Source organism: Nuphar pumila, chromosome 13 (genome assembly GCF_984573655.1).
Source record: "Nuphar pumila chromosome 13, dmNupPumi1.hap1.1, whole genome shotgun sequence".
Lineage (NCBI taxonomy): Eukaryota > Viridiplantae > Streptophyta > Magnoliopsida > Nymphaeales > Nymphaeaceae > Nuphar > Nuphar pumila.
In genome coordinates, this window is record NC_143261.1 from 44,499,406 (window position 1) to 44,518,602 (window position 19,197).

Below are 19,197 nucleotides of genomic sequence, written 5' to 3' on the forward strand. Positions count from 1 at the left end.
ATATGATTTAGACAAGTTGAATAGAGTAGAGCATAAGATTGATCCTTGGTTCGATTACCCCTGTTAAAGGTGGCAGGAACGGTCGAACCTCGTACCGACAGGCGAGTCCCATTCTACGGAATTTTCCCGCATTTTAAAACGGAGGCGAGTTATTTTCAAAATCTTTTTCAAAGGTCAGTTTGATTTGCAAAAGTTAAAAATTTTGCGATGATAACAGGTTTGGCGACCGTGATGGGACCTGTCTTCGCCTGATCAATTTAATGCTCTACTTAGTTCAAATTGTCAAAATCGATTTCCATGGAATGTCAGTTTTGCTTTATGATATCATGTGAACCTAGGAGCCTAGACTTGAACCCAACTGACATGGAATGCATATAGACTAGGTGTGGTTTGGTAGGACCATATTGAGGAGAATTATTCATGCTCACATAGACTTAGGTCTAATACAACACTCCTCAATTTAGGAATTGTATGAAAACAATGTTTGCTTCTTCAAGTATTTCAAAAATCTATCTCTTTAGGACTTAGAGCCTTCTATTTGATTGCATGTACTCATGTTTTTCAAAAAACCACCCCACCTATATTGTCCCGGTCTTCACGTTGTTGGGCTCTCTTCCAGAACCATAGTTCGGGACAGAGCCTCACAACTGGGCCACTCATTTGGGTGAAAACCCCCCTGCCACGTACCAAGGGCCATAGTCCAACGTATATCGGCAGGTGCTCAAGGATGTTGGAAAACTTGAACCTAGAACCGGAGGAATTGATTTTATGCCACGTACATCGAGCCTTGGCTTGAGTATATAGGCATAACTGGATTGGATACAGATGATCTGAGCCTTAGAGTTAGGATTAAGGTCCTACAGCCATTTAAAAATTTGTGCATCTAGAGTCAGCTTCTAGGAAATGCTGTATGTGCATACTTGTTTGTGCAGAATGTGATTGAATATGTTATAGTCATTTCCTTTTATTTTCCATATTTTCCCAATTTTCTAAAATACTGGTCGATTTTCTCAAAATTCCCCAATCTATGTCCATGTACTGTCCATGTTTTAAACCTTGGAAGATTTTCAAATACTCCATTTTATGAAATATTAAAACCCTGGACGATTTTCATGAAATTCCTCTATTTTCTTCAAAACTCCAGGTGATTTCCCATCTTTCCTTTCTTCTGGATCTCGAATTTTCTGCTTCATTTTATCCTACCTGCAATTCTCTTTCAAAATTCCTGTATTTTCCCAAGTCTTATTCCAATTTTCCATGTCTTCCAGTCCAGTGGCATCCAGTCAGCTTGATTCAGTCTTCCCTGAGGGTCACATCTCCTACGAGGTGCGACAAAGTCTTCCCGAACATCGAGTCCTCAGCACCGGATCCTTCTTTCCCCGGTGGTACTATTTATGGTTCAAGAATTTCTCTCGTATGTTTCTGGACCACTTGGACGATTGTGGGTTAGAACTGGCATCCGCAGTGGGAAAGCAGACAGTCAACGGCAACTTGATTCATGCACTAGCAGAGCGGTGGAATCCGAGCACTTCTACCTTCTGGTTCCCGTGGGGCGAGATGATAGTACTGATGGATGAATTTTCAGAGATTATGGGATTGCCCGAGCCAGCCGGTCAGCCTAGAGATCCATTGGAGAAGCAGTTTCTGATTAATGTCAAGGGTTTGGACCCAAAAGATGCTTTAGCTCGCATGATGGGACGTAAGTCTTGGCCTCTGATTGAAGAAGATAGAAACGAATATATGGACCTGCTCGAAATCTACAGACAGCATGGGGCATTTGTGGAAATCAGCTCGCTGTCCAGAACAGCTCGAGAGAGAATTCAGCACGCGATGGTTCTGTGCACGGTGGGATTAGCTTTCTTTCCTGACGGACGGAATTACATGGATATCAGAATAGTTCAGCTTATGAGGAGATGGGGAAGTCGACAGACCAGCCACCTCTCAATAGCCATGGCCGCACTCGCCTTTCTATACCGAGGGTTGACTCGTTTCGCACTCGGAGAGTCGATCCTAGTCGAAGAGTGCACCTATGCCTTGCAGTCTTGGTTCCTCCGGCATGTGCCAGTCCGAGCCAGTTCATTCAGATACAATGGAAAAAAGCTTTTTCCAGTTGCGCGATACCGGTTCTTGATCGACAACCTTCAGGAGGAAGAAGTCGTATGGGACTACTTTGATCGCCAGGAATCACCTCCCAGATATACTTATGCTTACGGCAAGCGATTCAGACTACTTAGCACATTTTTCTGCGCATACTATCATCCCGAGCGGTGTGTCAGGCAGTTCTCTCAGAGGCAGAATCGCGTAGAGATTCGTCCACTAGCCGGGGTTCTGCCAGAATTCAATCTCGCATCAGATCAGTGGTCCGGAGCATACCATTCTGCCAGACATGGCTGGGATTCCTTTGTCAGTCTTACTATTTTTCCTGGTCCTCGTGTGTCTTTTGATTTTGTAGAGTAGTGGAAAATTGTCTGTCCCCCTCCCCTCTGTCAAGTGTATTATTGATAAAATCGTGTTTTTCCCCTCAATAAAATTTCTTTATTTTACATTTCACTTTGGTTTGACGACCTCGCCTAGGTAACAAGGCATATTTTCAGTTGTTTATCTTGCAAAGAATAGCAACACAATTGTCGTAATCCCAGCGACGACTCAATCCCTAGTAATGGGATATTATTTCAATTGTCTACCAAAATTCTCAACAAATATTTTCCTCCAAACCAAATATCCTTCAGAAGCCTAACCATTAGTTTTGCCCTGTAGAGAGCACCAGCCACATCCAATAGAAAATTTGTGATACCCGATGGTTCATACAAGATCCAGAAAGAAAACCACATCAGTTGAAGGCGTCGCGTACTCAGTAGCTTCAGAAGAAGAGATGGACTCACCTCGATCCATCCAGAGTCAGGGTCAGCAGGCGGATGATGGCATCGATCCCCAAATGTACGTCATATTCAAAAAAATGATGACCAAGATGCTGGCAGAGCAAGCTGAGGCCAGTACTGAGCAAATTCAGACCAGACAGAAAGATAAGGGTCAAGCCTGAGTCTCTTCTTTGGGGAAAGGAGAGGAGAATCTAGCCACGGATGTGTCATATAGATCTCAAATGATTTCCTTCACCAAGGATTCTAAGAATATTTTGCCAATTTGCCATAAAAAATAGTTGTTGATTTCAAAATCTTTATCGCATAAAATTGTACCTCAGAATACCTTCAGTATTACTTCCGAAGTGACAAAGCTTTTGCGAAAAAGGATTCAAAATTCAAAATCTTTCTATTGGCCAACCAAAAGGATGAAGAATAAATCTGCGATATGGCCAGCAAAGAGAATTCAATGTTGTTGCAAAGCCATGAGTGATTGATATTGATCGCAGTCAAGGGCACATTTTTAAAGACCATTCTTGAAAAATAAAGCAGTCGAAATATCCTGGGTGATACAGAAAAATCCATACCATCTCTACATCTCCTCCATCACCTAAGCTGCAATTAAATATCTGCAAAAGGGATCTCTCAACTGTCGTCAAGATGAAGGCGAATTAGACGAGTCGACCTCCGGGGCCAAAGAAGATTTGGATCATCTCCAAGATGACGGAGTTTGTGACGGATCCTTCCAGGGAAAGTCCAGATTACCGTCGAGATGAAGGCGAGTGTGATGGATCTACCGACAAACCCTAAAAGATATTTAATTTCCTCTATCATCAAGAGACTTCCAACCAAAAAGCTAATAATCGTCAATATAATCCCTGAGAGAGAAGAAGGATCAGAATATCTCTGAGATGAAGGAGTTTGTGACGTACCCTTCCAAAAAAAAATAAAGAGAGAAAAGTCAGGACATCTCCAAAATGGAGGATGATGTGATTCCCGAAAAATCCAAGAAAGCTCCAATTCTGTCAAAAAAAGAGTGCAGAAAGATCATCATGAGAAGAGAATCCCAGGATATCAGACTGCCGAATCTATCAAGAATCTTCTTTAATTTTGCGAAATTCTTTTATCAATATTCTTTCACCAATAGCTCTCATAATATCAAGAATATATTCTTTTCCGCCCATATCAAGGAAATTGATAGCTTCCTTGAGAGAAAGTCAATGGCAATGATAGTCGAATTCAAATCTTGATTCTACGGAGTTAAGTCCAGTCAGAGGTAATACTTCAGATAGACAAGAGGGAATATTATTCATATATATATGTGCTTATCATTCTCGAATCAACTACAATTTTTTTATCTTATTGGCAATCTTTTTAAGTTATCCGGACATGAAGTGAGAACTTGATGTTTATTTTGATGTATCCAGGCGTTGTTGTTATCCCTTTTAGGATCGGATGATGGGAGTTGTCCAAGATCCTTCCCTTCTTGTTCTGATCTGAGTGCCTGGGCTCTCAGATTCGCACACTTCCCTATGTCCCCACTGTCCCACCATAGACAGTCCAATTTCGGCTTGAGGTTAAGCCACCAATTTCAGCAAAAGGAAATTTCAAAAGCTATTTAGTCTTAGCAATGAGACGCCCAAAAACAAACCCTTTTCAAGCTTTAGGGACCCCAATTTCCTTCCTTTTGCAAAACCCCTATCGGATTCATTGTGCGAAAATCCGAAGGTTCCATCACGGTCTCTTCTTTCGAGGATTCCATCCATTTTCTGCCCAATCAGGTTAAGGGTATAAACCTGAGCCTCCTTTGATGAGGTATTCCATTTTCATTGCCCAATCAGGTTAAGGGTACAAACCTGAGCCTCCTTTGATGAGGTATTTCATTGCCCAATCAGGATAAGGGTACAAACCTGAGCCTCCTTTGATGAGGTATTTCATTTTCCGCCCGATCAGGTTAAGGGTACAAACCTGAGCCTCCTTTGATGAGGTATTTCATTTTCAGCCCGATCAGGTTAAGGGTACAAACCTGATCCTCCTTTGATGAGGTATTTTATTTTCTGCCCAATCAGGATAAGGGTACAAACCTGAGCCTCCTTTGATGAGGTATTCCATTTTCTGTCCAATCAGGTTAAGGGTATAAACCTGAGCCTCATTTGATGAGGTATTCCATTTTCTTCCCGTTCAGGTTAAGGGTTAAACCTGAATTTTCCGCAAAAGGTCATATGTCTTAAAAGTCATTCAGTCTTAGCAATGAGACGTCCAAGATCAATCCCTTTTCAAGCTTTAGGGAACCCCCTTTCCTCCTTTTGCAAACCCCTCTCGGATTTATTGTGCAAAATTCGAAGGTCCCATCATGGTTTCTTCATTCAAGGACTCCGTATATCATCCCCTTTCAGGTTAAGGGTTAAGCCTGAGCCTCGTTTTTCCACGAGGTATCGTCCCCTTTCAGGTTAAGGGTTAAGCCTGAGCCTCGTTTTTCCACGAGGTATCGTCCCCTTTCAGGTTAAGGGTTAAGCCTGAGCCTCGTTTTTCCACGATGTATCGTCCCCTTTCAGGTTAAGGGTTAAGCCTGAGCCTCGTTTTTCCACGAGGTATCGTCCCCTTTTAGGTTAAGGGTTAAGCCTGAGCCTTGTTTTTCCACGAGGTATCGTCCCCTTTCAGGTTAAAGGTTAAGCCTGAGCTTCGTTCCATACGAGGTAATTTCTGTCCCATCCAGGTTAAGGGCAAAACCTGAATCTCACCTTTTTTTTTTCGAAATAAAATTTTCTCCTTATTCTTCATTTCATATCTATCATCATCCTTTGAACTAACTCTTTCATACCCAGTCAGATTCATGTAACTGGGGCATTTTTATAGTCCAAATTTGGTGTGTTTTCTTTGCCACTAAGCTCGGCTTTCAACCGGCTTAGCAGCAAAGAGGGGCATCTGTAAACACCCCAAATTTTTACCTTCATCCAGTGTTTGTCCATTTCATAAGTCATTACAGATCATTGCATGTCATTGCACGTATTCTGCATAGCATTGTATGACATTGCATCTCATTTTCGAGATCCAACACTCCTATTTCAAAACATTCAATCCAGATTTGAATTTTAAAGCTTTATTTCAAAATCAATTTCAAAACCTGGGTTTTTATTCAATACTCTGTCATTTTCCAACCCCAGGACTTTATATTTCGAAGTATTTTCTTAGAAAATAATCTGGATTCATTCCAAATTCACATTTTAATCGATTTCAATTCACAGATGAGACCCATTGAGGTGGTGTCGCTTCTGAATTCCTTTATTCATCAAATTTCTCAAATTTTTGAAAGTTTCAGTCCGATCAGGACTCTGTCTCAGAGTCCTAATCCAGTCAGGAGTCTGTTTTTAAGTCTGTTTTACTTCCATTTTTAGTCTTTTTCGATTATTTTCAAAATTTAGGTCATTTTGCAGAGTCCAGTTAGTTCAGGACTCTATTTTAGAGTTCGGTCAAGTTAGGAGTCTAACCCTGACTGTGTTTTCTGACTTATTTCATCGTTTCTTGATAAAATCTTTCATTTAGCTTTCTAAAATTTAAAATCTCAGAGTCCTAAGAGTTCAGGACTCTGACTCGGAGTTCCAGTTCGCTTGAGACCCTATTTTCAGAGATCTTGAATTTCAAATATTGATTTTAACCCCTTTTTCAAAGCTGTTTTCAGTAGTTATTTCAAAACTTTCAAAAATCGATATGGGCCCAGTCAGTTGGAACCATATCCAGAGGAATTCTGACCCAGTTAGAACCCTATTCCATTTCAAAAATTTTAATTTCAAAGTTTACTTTTGAAAATCTTTTGAAAAATCCTTCAATTTCAATTTTTAAAATCATCTTTTTTTGAAAAACTCAAGTAGGGCCCACCCGGGGTGGTGCCATATTCGAGTAAGTCAGGGCTAGACTAGGGTTAGTCAGTGTCTTGGTTAGTGTTAGAGATTTAGAAGAGACAAAAGTTATTTTAAAAACTCATTTTGAACTTTGGATTTTAAAACTAGTGTTTTAAAAGGTTTTTAAAGAACTTTAAAAACCCAAATGTGGAAAATGCCAAGTGGCATCACATTTGGGGATTTTTTAGGATTAGCTAGGGGTTAATTAGGCATTATTTAGGATAATTTAGACTAGGGGTAGTTAGGTAACTCCACCCCAAAATCGCCCCCCCCTTTAGAAGTCTAAAAATTTCAAAATTGCTAATTTTTAAAACCTAAAAAATTGTTATAAAAGGCCCCCATAGGGGGGACGATTTTTCCAGCCACCTTGGGAGCAAATCTTGGAGCTTATCTCTCCTCTCCAGCCCTTCCTCCATTGCTGCAACTCCAAGGTATGAACTTCTTCACTTTTCTTATTTTATTTAATGCTTTTTAATGCTTTAAACCTAGATTTAGGCTTGGACACCCCTCCTTATGGAATATCAACCATGGTTTCACCTCAAGAACCATCAAGAATCAGCAAGAACGATCCAAGAAGGTGATATAACCCTGTTTTGGATGATTTACAGGGATTTTAATCCATTAGAATTGATTTTAATATGATTCTTTACATTATTAACCAATAAAATATATGATTTACCCTTTTAATGGGTTAAATCTATGTTTTAAAGGTGATATCAAATTCCAGCCATTGATTCCCTGTTTTTATTTTATTTTCATGGTTTATTCATGTTTGTTTTACGTTCTACAGCATAAAAATAATTTTTATTTACTGTTTTATGGTTTATTTTATTGATTTACATTAGTTAATGCATGGTTTTAAAAGTTTCTTAAATTTCTGTGTGTTTTAGGTTTAGAACAGTAAAGATAATGTTATTTCGGATTGAATTACTCATTGTTTATTTCTGATTTTTTTATATGTGATGCATGCATGAGTTATTGAGTTACTGTAGAAAAATAAGAGGTTTTGGATCTCGGGAACCTTGTCAAAAAAATCAGACATCAAATCTGGTTTTTAAAGCTTTAAAATCATGGTTAAAATCAATAAGGTAACTTGCTGTGATGATATTTCTCTCATCATATATCCGATTTTAGATATGTAAAGTGCTATGGATTCACATTGAGTAGATCTGTCTGCTGTAAAATTTTCGGATTTTTTGATCACTGTTTAGTATTTTTCCCCTTTCAGAGAATCTATTCTTAAATTTAAAACTCGTTAGGGTTTACCAAAACCCTAATCAGACTTGTGTTAGTCATAAATCCCAAACCACAGATCCAATTTCAGATCTGTAAAAAGTGAGTATTGTTATTTTTCTGTCTACTGATCACCACTAAAATTTCAGAGATTTTTGTTTAAGATTGCTATTTATGCCTGTATTTTCAATCTGAAGTAGCCATTTTAATCCCTGTTAAAAGTGATATATTTTAGCTCAGATTGCTGGAAGGGTTTCTCCCTAACCGAAGATGATTTTTCCGATATGTAAATTGAGAAATCTCTGTTTTTCTTCTTAATTAGTCTCTGTAAAATTGCATAAATTTCCATAGAGATTTGACACCTGGTTCAGGTCTTGGATTGAAACTGGTTGGTGAATTACGTCAAAAATAGCATATTTTAGGGTTTAATGCAATTTTCGGATTAATTTAATTTCAAAAAATTATTTTTATAATTCCAATTAGAGATTACGGCTATAAAAAGTGCAGGTACCAATTTTTATGAATTTTGGAATCCATTTGATGCCTGAATTAAGCAAATTGCAAAACTGGGTTCCTGAAAGATCCAAAAACACTGCTAAAATCACAGTTTTTGTGATATTATTGGATTTTCTTGCATGAGCATATATTTTTAGGATTTAATCATGTTCATAATCATATTAGGATGCTTTAGGCTCATTTGGTTTCATTTAGTGCATAAAACCTAAGTTTTTAAAAAAAAATCTATCTCTAAAAACCCTGATTTCAAGGCCATAGTCTTGCTATCGGGGGCAATTTGGTCATTTGACCTAAATTTCGAAATCCCTAACCCTAATTTCATATTTTTAATCATGTCATAGCATATTTGGTTTGAGTTTATTCCATTCAAATTTCAAAACTTGCATTTTATCAAAATATCTTTCTAAAAACCCTAATTTCAAGGCCATAGTCTGGTTATTAGGGGTATTTTGGTCATTCTGACCCCAATTTCGAAATTTCATATCTTCTCTTTCATATTTATTTCATACTTTATCATTTTTATTTAAGGGAATCAAGGAAAAGGCTTATATCTAGCAAAATCCAACAATTTCCTGATATTGTTGGATAAATCTAGAAAAGCCAACATATTTTCATTAACAAAGTTTTCTAGTTTTGCAGGTACATTGAAGACTTTATTTTTCATGTATTTAAATTTCAATAGTGATGTAATTTGTAATTAAACTTTGGAATAAGAATTTAAATTTCCTGCTTAGCTTAGGTTGCATTGCATATAGTTTATTTTTATAATGTTAATGTGTGATGGATGATGATTCATGCATATTTTTATGAATTCACTATGGTCTACACAAATGGCACATGCACTAGCTTCTATGAAGTTTATAAACTTGGTGGAATTTGTATTTATGGCCATAGTCAGAATATGAATGATACTTAGATTTATGATCTTCACATTAGCCACATTCAACCTACACTCTTAGGCTAACTTCAAAAATGCACTGCATTTCTCAAAATACAAAAAGTATTTATCAATTCCTCAAATCCATATCCATTCATTTCATGCATTTGCCAATTCCCATTCAAATCTCAATTCAAAGAATTTCATTTTCTCAAAATTTTCTAAGTCATATGGAGAAATCGATTTTCTCAGAATATGAAAACCTCAAAGTATGTTTCAAGTGTTTCTCAAGTTCAAAATTCGAAATTTCAAGTTATAGTTTCAATTTCAAAGTTGGAATTCAGAGAAACCAAGTTTTCTCAAAATTGATTTTCATAAAATCTCAAGATTTCCCCAGAAATCGATTTTTACTTGTCTCAGAAATATTTCTCAAGTCCTAATTCACGATTTTTCATGTGATATCATTTCCAAGATTAACATTTTCTAAATATTTCAATCATTCAAAGCAAACATCATGTTTTCAAATGTGCATTTTCTGAAAATTCATAGCACATGCCTGATTCTTTGTGCATTTAGAAATTAGAATATGATTTAGACAAGTTGAATAGAGTAGAGCATAAGATTGATCCTTGGTTCGATTACCCCTGTTAAAGGTGGCAGGAACGGTCGAACCTCGTACCGACAGGCGAGTCCCATTCTACGGAATTTTCCCGCATTTTAAAACGGAGGCGAGTTATTTTCAAAATCTTTTTCAAAGGTCAGTTTGATTTGCAAAAGTTAAAAATTTTGCGATGATAACAGGTTTGGCGACCGTGATGGGACCTGTCTTCGCCTGATCAATTTAATGCTCTACTTAGTTCAAATTGTCAAAATCGATTTCCATGGAATGTCAGTTTTGCTTTATGATATCATGTGAACCTAGGAGCCTAGACTTGAACCCAACTGACATGGAATGCATATAGACTAGGTGTGGTTTGGTAGGACCATATTGAGGAGAATTATTCATGCTCACATAGACTTAGGTCTAATACAACACTCCTCAATTTAGGAATTGTATGAAAACAATGTTTGCTTCTTCAAGTATTTCAAAAATCTATCTCTTTAGGACTTAGAGCCTTCTATTTGATTGCATGTGCTCATGTTTTTCAAAAAACCACCCCACCTATATTGTCCCGGTCTTCACGTTGTTGGGCTCTCTTCCAGAACCATAGTTCGGGACAGAGCCTCACAACTGTGTCACTCATTTGGGTGAAAACCCCCCTGCCACGTACCAAGGGCCATAGTCCAACGTATATCGGCAGGTGCTCAAGGATGTTGGAAAACTTGAACCTAGAACCGGAGGAATTGATTTTATGCCACGTACATCGAGCCTTGGCTTGAGTATATAGGCATAACTGGATTGGATACAGATGATCTGAGCCTTAGAGTTAGGATTAAGGTCCTACAGCCATTTAAAAATTTGTGCATCTAGAGTCAGCTTCTAGGAAATGCTGTATGTGCATACTTGTTTGTGCAGAATGTGATTGAATATGTTATAGTCATTTCCTTTTATTTTCCATATTTTCCCAATTTTCTAAAATACTGGACGATTTTCTCAAAATTCCCCAATCTATGTCCATGTACTGTCCATGTTTTAAACCTTGGAAGATTTTCAAATACTCCATTTTATGAAATATTAAAACCCTGGACGATTTTCATGAAATTCCTCTATTTTCTTCAAAACTCCAGGTGATTTCCCATCTTTCCTTTCTTCTGGATCTCGAATTTTCTGCTTCATTTTATCCTGCCTGCAATTCTCTTTCAAAATTCCTGTATTTTCCAAAGTCTTATTCCAATTTTCCATGTCTTCCAGTCCAGTGGCATCCAGTCATCTTGATTCAGTCTTCCCTGAGGGTCACATCTCCTACGAGGTGCGACAAAGTTTTCCCGAACATCGAGTCCTCAGCACCGGATCCTTCTTTCCCCGGTGGTACTATTTATGGTTCAAGAATTTCTCTCGTATGTTTTTGGACCACTTGGACGATTGTGGGTTAGAACTGGCATCCGCAGTGGGAAAGCAGACAGTCAACGGCAACTTGATTCATGCACTAGCAGAGCAGCGGAATCCGAGCACTTCTACCTTCTGGTTCCCGTGGGGCGAGATGACAGTACTGATGGATGAATTTTCAGAGATTATGGGATTGCCCGAGCCAGCCGGTCAGCCTAGAGATCCATTGGAGAAGCAGTTTCTGATTAATGTCAAGGGTCTGGACCCAAAAGATGCTTTAGCTCGCATGACGGGACGTAAGTCTTGGCCTCTGATTGAAGAAGATGGAAACGAATATGTGGACCTGCTTGAAATCTACAGACAGCATGGGGCATTTGTGGAAATCAGCTCGCTGTCCAGAACAGCTCGAGAGAGAATTCAGCACGCGATGGTTCTGTGCACGGTGGGATTAGCTTTCTTTCCCGACGGACGGAATTACATGGATATCAGAATAGTTCAGCTTATGAGGAGATGGGGAAGTCGACAGACCAGCCACCTCTCAATAGCCATGGCCGCACTCGCCTTTCTATACCGAGGGTTGACTCGTTTCGCACTCGGAGAGTCGATCCTAGTCGAAGAGTGCACCTATGCCTTGCAGTCTTGGTTCCTCCGGCATGTGCCAGTCCGAGCCAGTTCATTCAGATACAATGGAAAAAAGCTTTTTCCAGTTGCGCGATACCGGTTCTTGATCGACAACCTTCAGGAGGAAGAAGTCGTATGGGACTACTTTGATCGCCAGGAATCACCTCCAAGATATACTTATGCTTACGACAAGCGATTCAGACTACTTGGCACGTTTTTCTGCGCATACTATCATCCCGAGCGGTGTGTCAGGCAGTTCTCTCAGAGGCAGAATCGCGTAGAGATTCATCCACTAGCGGGGGTTCTGCCAGAATTCAATCTCGCATCAGATCAGTGGTCCGGAGCATACCATTCTGCCAGACATGGCTGCGATTCCTTTGTCAGTCTTACTATTTTTCCTGGTCCTCGTGTGTCTTCTGATTTTGTAGAGTGGTGGAAAATTGTCTGTCCCCCTCCCCTCTGTCAAGTGTATTATTGATAAAATCGTGTTTTTCCCCTCAATAAAATTTCTTTATTTTACATTTCACTTTGGTTTGACGACCTCGCCTAGGTAACAAGGCATATTTTCAGTTGTTTATCTTGCAAAGAATAGCAACACAATTGTCGTAATCCCAGCGACGACTCAATCCCTAGTAATGGGATATTATTTCAATTGTCTACCAAAATTCTCAACAAATATTTTCCTCCAAACCAAATATCCTTCAGAAGCCTAACCATTAGTTCTGCCCTGCAGAGAGCACCAGCCACATCCAAGAGAAAATTTGTGATACTCGATGGTTCATACAAGATCCAGAAAGAAAACCACATCAGTTGAAGGCGTCGCGTACTCAGTAGCTTCAGAAGAAGAGATGGACTCACCTCGATCCATCCAGAGTCAGGGTCAGCAGGCGGATGATGGCATCGATCCCCAAATGTACGTCATATTCAAAAAAATGATGACCAAGATGCTGGCAGAGCAAGCTGAGGCCAGTACTAAGCAAATTCAGACCAGACAGAAAGATAAGGGTCAAGCCTGAGTCTCTTCTTTGGGGAAAGGAGAGGAGAATCTAGCCACGAATATGTCATATAGATCTCAAATGATTTCCTTCACCAAGGATTCCAAGAATATTTTGCCAATTTGCCATAAAAAATAGTTGTTGATTTCAAAATCTTTATCGCATAAAATTGTACCTCAGAATACCTTCAGTATTACTTCCGAAGTGACAAAGCTTTTGCGAAAAAGGATTCAAAATTCAAAATCTTTCTATTGGCCAACCAAAAGGATGAAGAATAAATCTGCGATATGGCCAGCAAAGAGAATTCAATGTTGTTGCAAAGCCATGAGTGATTGATATTGATCACAGTCAAGGGCACATTTTTAAAGACCATTCTTGAAAAATAAAGCAGTCGAAATATCCTGGGTGATACAGAAAAATCCATACCATCTCTACATCTCCTCCATCACCTAAGCTGCAATTAAATATCTGCAAAAGGGATCTCTCAACTGTCGTCAAGATGAAGGCGAATTAGACGAGTCGACCTCCGGGGCCAAAGAAGATTTGGATCATCTCCAAGATGACGGAGTTTGTGACGGATCCTTCCAGAGAAAGTCCAGATTACCGTCGAGATGAAGGCGAGTGTGATGGATCTACCGACAAACCCTAAAAGATATTTAATTTCCTCTATCATCAAGAGACTTCCAACCAAAGAGCTAATAACCGTCAATATAATCCCTGAGAGAGAAGAAGGATCAGAATATCTCTGAGATGAAGGAGTTTGTGACGTACCCTTCCAAAAAAAAATAAAGAGAGAAAAGTCAGGACATCTCCAAAATGGAGGATGATGTGATTCCCGAAAAATCCAAGAAAGCTCCAATTCTGTCAAAAAGAGAGTGCAGAAAGATCATCATGAGAAGAGAATCCCAGGATATCAGACTGCCGAATCTATCAAGAATCTTCTTTAATTTTGCGAAATTCTTTTATCAATATTCTTTCACCAATAGCTCTCGTAATATCAAGAATATATTCTTTTCCGCCCATATCAAGGAAATTGATAGCTTCCTTGAGAGAAAGTCAATGGCAATGATAGTCGAATTCGAATCTTGATTCTACGGAGTTAAGTCCAGTCAGAGGTAATACTTCAGATAGACAAGAGGGAATATTATTCATATATATATATGTGCTTATCATTCTCGAATCAACTACAATTTTTTTATCTTATTGGCAATCTTTTTAAGTTATCCTGACATGAAGTGAGAACTTGATGTTTATTTTGATGTATCCAGGCGTTATTGTTATCCCTTTTAGGATCGGATGATGGGAGTTGTCCAAGATCCTTCCCTTCTTGTTCTGATCTGAGTGCCTGGGCTCTCAGATTCGCACACTTCCCTATGTCCCCACTGTCCCACCATAGACAGTCCAATTTCGGCTTAAGGTTAAGCCACCAATTTCAGCAAAAGGCAATTTCAAAAGCTATTTAGTCTTAGCAATGAGACGCCCAAAAACAAACCCTTTTCAAGCTTTAGGGACCCCAATTTCCTTCCTTTTGCAAAACCCCTATCGGATTCATTGTGCGAAAATCCGAAGGTTCCATCACGGTCTCTTCTTTCGAGGATTCCATCCATTTTCTGCCCAATCAGGTTAAGGGTATAAACCTGAGCCTCCTTTGATGAGGTATTCCATTTTCATTGCCCAATCAGGTTAAGGGTACAAACCTGAGCCTCCTTTGATGAGGTATTTCATTGCCCAATCAGGATAAGGGTACAAACCTGAGCCTCCTTTGATGAGGTATTTCATTTTCTGCCCGATCAGGTTAAGGGTACAAAACATGAGCCTCCTTTGATGAGGTATTTCATTTTCAGCCCGATCAGGTTAAGGGTACAAACCTGAGCCTCCTTTGATGAGGTATTTTATTTTCTGCCCAATCAGGATAAGGGTACAAACCTGAGCCTCCTTTGATGAGGTATTCCATTTTCTGTCCAATCAGGTTAAGGGTATAAACCTGAGCCTCATTTGATGAGGTATTCCATTTTCTTCCCGTTCAGGTTAAGGGTTAAACCTGAATTTTCCGCAAAAGGTCATCTGTCTTAAAAGTCATTCAGTCTTAGCAATGAGACGTCCAAGATCAATCCCTTTTCAAGCTTTAGGGAACCCCCTTTCCTCCTTTTACAAACCCCTCTCGGATTTATTGTGCAAAATTCGAAGGTCCCATCATGGTTTCTTCATTCGAGGACTCCGTATATCATCCCCTTTCAGGTTAAGGGTTAAGCCTGAGCCTCGTTTTTCCACGAGGTATCGTCCCCTTTCAGGTTAAGGGTTAAGCCTGAGCCTCGTTTTTCCACGAGGTATCGTCCCCTTTCAGGTTAAGGGTTAAGCCTGAGCCTCGTTTTTCCACGATGTATCGTCTCCTTTCAGGTTAAGGGTTAAGCCTGAGCCTCGTTTTTCCACGAGGTATCGTCCCCTTTCAGGTTAAGGGTTAAGCCTGAGCCTCGTTTTTCCACGAGGTATCGTCCCCTTTCAGGTTAAAGGTTAAGCCTGAGCTTCGTTCCATACGAGGTATTTTCTGTCCCATTCAGGTTAAGGGCAAAACCTGAATCTCACCTTTTTTTTTCGAAATAAAATTTTCTCCTTATTCTTTATTTCATATCTATCATCATCCTTTGAACTAACTCTTTCATACCCAGTCAGATTCATGTAACTGGGGCATTTTTATAGTCCAAATTTGGTGTGTTTTCTTTGCCACTAAGCTCGGCTTTCAACTGGCTTAGCAGCAAAGAGGGGCATCTGTAAACACCCCAAATTTTTACCTTCATCCAGTGTTTGTCCATTTCATAAGTCATTACAGATCATTGCATGTCATTGCACGTATTCTGCATAGCATTGTATGACATTGCATCTCATTTTCGAGATCCAACACTCCTATTTCAAAACATTCAATCCAGATTTGAATTTTAAAGCTTTATTTCAAAATCAATTTCAAAACCTGGGTTTTTATTCAATACTCTGTCATTTTCCAACCCCAGGACTTTATATTTCGAAGTATTTTCTCAGAAAATAATCTGGATTCATTCCAAATTCACATTTTAATCGATTTCAATTCACAGATGAGACGCATTGAGGTGGTGTCGCTTCTGAATTCCTTTATTCATCAAATTTCTCAAATTTTTGAAAGTTTCAGTCCGATCAGGACTCTGTCTCAGAGTCCTAATCCAGTCAGGAGTCTGTTTTTAAGTCTGTTTTACTTCCATTTTTAGTCTTTTTCGATTATTTTCAAAATTTAGGTCATTTTGCAGAGTCCAGTTAGTTCAGGACTCTATTTTAGAGTTCGGTCAAGTTAGGAGTCTAACCGTGACTGTGTTTTCTGACTTATTTCATCGTTTCTTGATAAAATCTTTCATTTAGCTTTCTAAAATTTAAAATCTCAGAGTCCTAAGAGTTCAGGACTCTGACTCGGAGTTCCAGTTCGCTTGAGACCCTATTTTCAGAGATCTTGAATTTCAAATATTGATTTTAACCCCTTTTTCAAAGCTGTTTTCAGTAGTTATTTCAAAACTTTCAAAAATCGATATGGGCCCAGTCAGTTGGAACCATATCCAGAGGAATTCTGACCCAGTTAGAACCCTATTCCATTTCAAAAATTTTAATTTCAAAGTTTACTTTTGAAAATCTTTTGAAAAATCCTTCAATTTCAATTTTTAAAATCATCTTTTTTTGAAAAACTCAAGTAGGGCCCACCCGGGGTGGTGCCATATTCGAGTAAGTCAGGGCTAGACTAGGGTTAGTCAGTGTCTTGGTTAGTGTTAGAGATTTAGAAGAGTCAAAAGTTATTTTAAAAACTCATTTTGAACTTTGGATTTTAAAACTAGTGTTTTAAAAGGTTTTTAAAGAACTTTAAAAACCCAAATGTGGAAAATGCCAAGTGGCATCACATTTGGGGATTTTTTAGGATTAGCTAGGGGTTAATTACGCATTATTTAGGATAATTTAGACTAGGGGTAGTTAGGTAACTCCACCCCAAAATCGCCCCCCCCTTTAGAAGTCCAAAAATTTCAAAATTGCTAATTTTTAAAACCTAAAAAATTGTTATAAAAGGCCCCCATAGGGGGGACGATTTTTCCAGCCACCTTGGGAGCAAATCTTGGAGCTTCTCTCTCCTCTCCAGCCCTTCCTCCATTGCTGCAACTCCAAGGTATGAACTTCTTCACTTTTCTTATTTTATTTAATGCTTTTTAATGCTTTAAACCTAGATTTAGGCTTGGACACCCCTCCTTATGGAAGATCAACCATGGTTTCACCTCAAGAACCATCAAGAATCAGCAAGAACGATCCAAGAAGGTGATCTAACCCTGTTTTGGATGATTTACAAGGATTTTAATCCATTAGAATTGATTTTAATATGATTCTTTACATTATTAACCAATAAAATATATGATTTACCCTTTTAATGGGTTAAATCTATGTTTTAAAGGTGATATCAAATTCCAGCCATTGATTCCCTGTTTTTATTTTATTTTCATGGTTTATTCATGTTTGTTTTACGTTCTACAGCATAAAAATAATTTTTATTTACTGTTTTATGGTTTATTTTATTGATTTACATTAGTTAATGCATGGTTTTCCAAGTTTCTTAAATTTCTGTGTGTTTTAGGTTTAGAACAGTAAAGATAATGTTATTTCGGATTGAATTACTCATTGTTTATTTCTGATTTTTTTATATGTGATGCATGCATGAGTTATTGAGTTACTGTAGAAAAATAAGAGGTTTTGGATCTCGGGAACCCTGTCAAAAAAATCAGACATCAAATCTGGTTTTTAAAGCTTTAAAATCGTGGTTAAAATCAATAAGGTAACTTGCTGTGATGATATTTCTCTCATCTTATATCCAATTTTAGATATGTAAAGTGATATAGATTCACATTGAGTAGATCTGTCTGCTGTAAAATTTTCGGATTTTTTTATCACTGTTTAGTATTTTTCCCCTTTCAGAGAATCTGTTCTTAAATTTAAAACTCGTTAGGGTTTACCAAAACCCTAATCAGACTTGTGTTTGTCATAAATCCCAAACCACAGATCCGATTCCAGATCTGTAAAAAATGAGTATTCTTATTTTTCTGTCTACTGGTTACCACTAAAATTTCAGAGATTTTTGTTTCAGATTGCTATTTATGCCTGTATTTTCAATCTGAAGTAGCCATTTTAATCCCTCTTAAAAGTGATATATTTTAGCTCAGATTGCTGGAAGGTTTTCTCCCTAACCGAAGATGATTTTTCCGATCTGTAAATTGAGAAATCTCTGTTTTTCTTCTTAATTAGTCTCTGTAAAATTTCATAAATTTCCATAGAGATTTGACCTCTGGTTCAGGTCTTGGATTGAAACTGGTTGGTGAATTAGGTCAAAAATAGCATATTTTAGGGTTTAATGCAATTTTCGGATTAATTTAATTTCAAAAAATTATTTTTATAATTCCAATTAGAGATTACGGCTATAAAAAGTGCAGGTACCAATTTTTATGAATTTTGGAATCCATTTGATGGCTGAATTAAACAAATTGCAAAACCGGGTTCCTGAAAGATCCAAAAACACTGCTAAAATCAAAGTTTTTGTGATATTATTGGATTTTCTTGCATGAGCATATATTTTTAGGATTTAATCATGTTCATAATCATATTAGGATGCTTTAGGCTCATTTGGTTTCATTTAGTGCATAAAACCTAAGTTTTTACAAAAAAATCTATTTCTAAAAACCCTGATTTCAAGGCCATAGTCTTGCTATCGGGGGCAATTTGGTCATTTGACCTAAATTTCGAAATCCCTAACCCTAATTTCATATTTTTAATCATGTTATAGCATATTTGGTTTGAGTTTATTCCATTCAAATTTCAAAACTTGCATTTTATCAAAATATCTTTCTAAAAACCCTAATTTCAAGGCCATAGTCTGGTTATTAGGGGTATTTTGGTCATTCTGACCCCAATTTCGAAATTTCATATCTTCTCTTTCATATTTATTTTATACTTTATCATTTTTATTTAAGGGAATCAAGGAAAAGGCTTATATCTAGCAAAATCCAACAATTTCCTGATATTGTTGGATAAATCTAGAAAAGCCAACATATTTTCATTAACAAAGTTTTCTAGTTTTGCAGGTACATTGAAGACTTTATTTTTCATGTATTTAAATTTCAATAGTGATGTAATTTGTAATTAAACTTTGGAATAAGAATTTAAA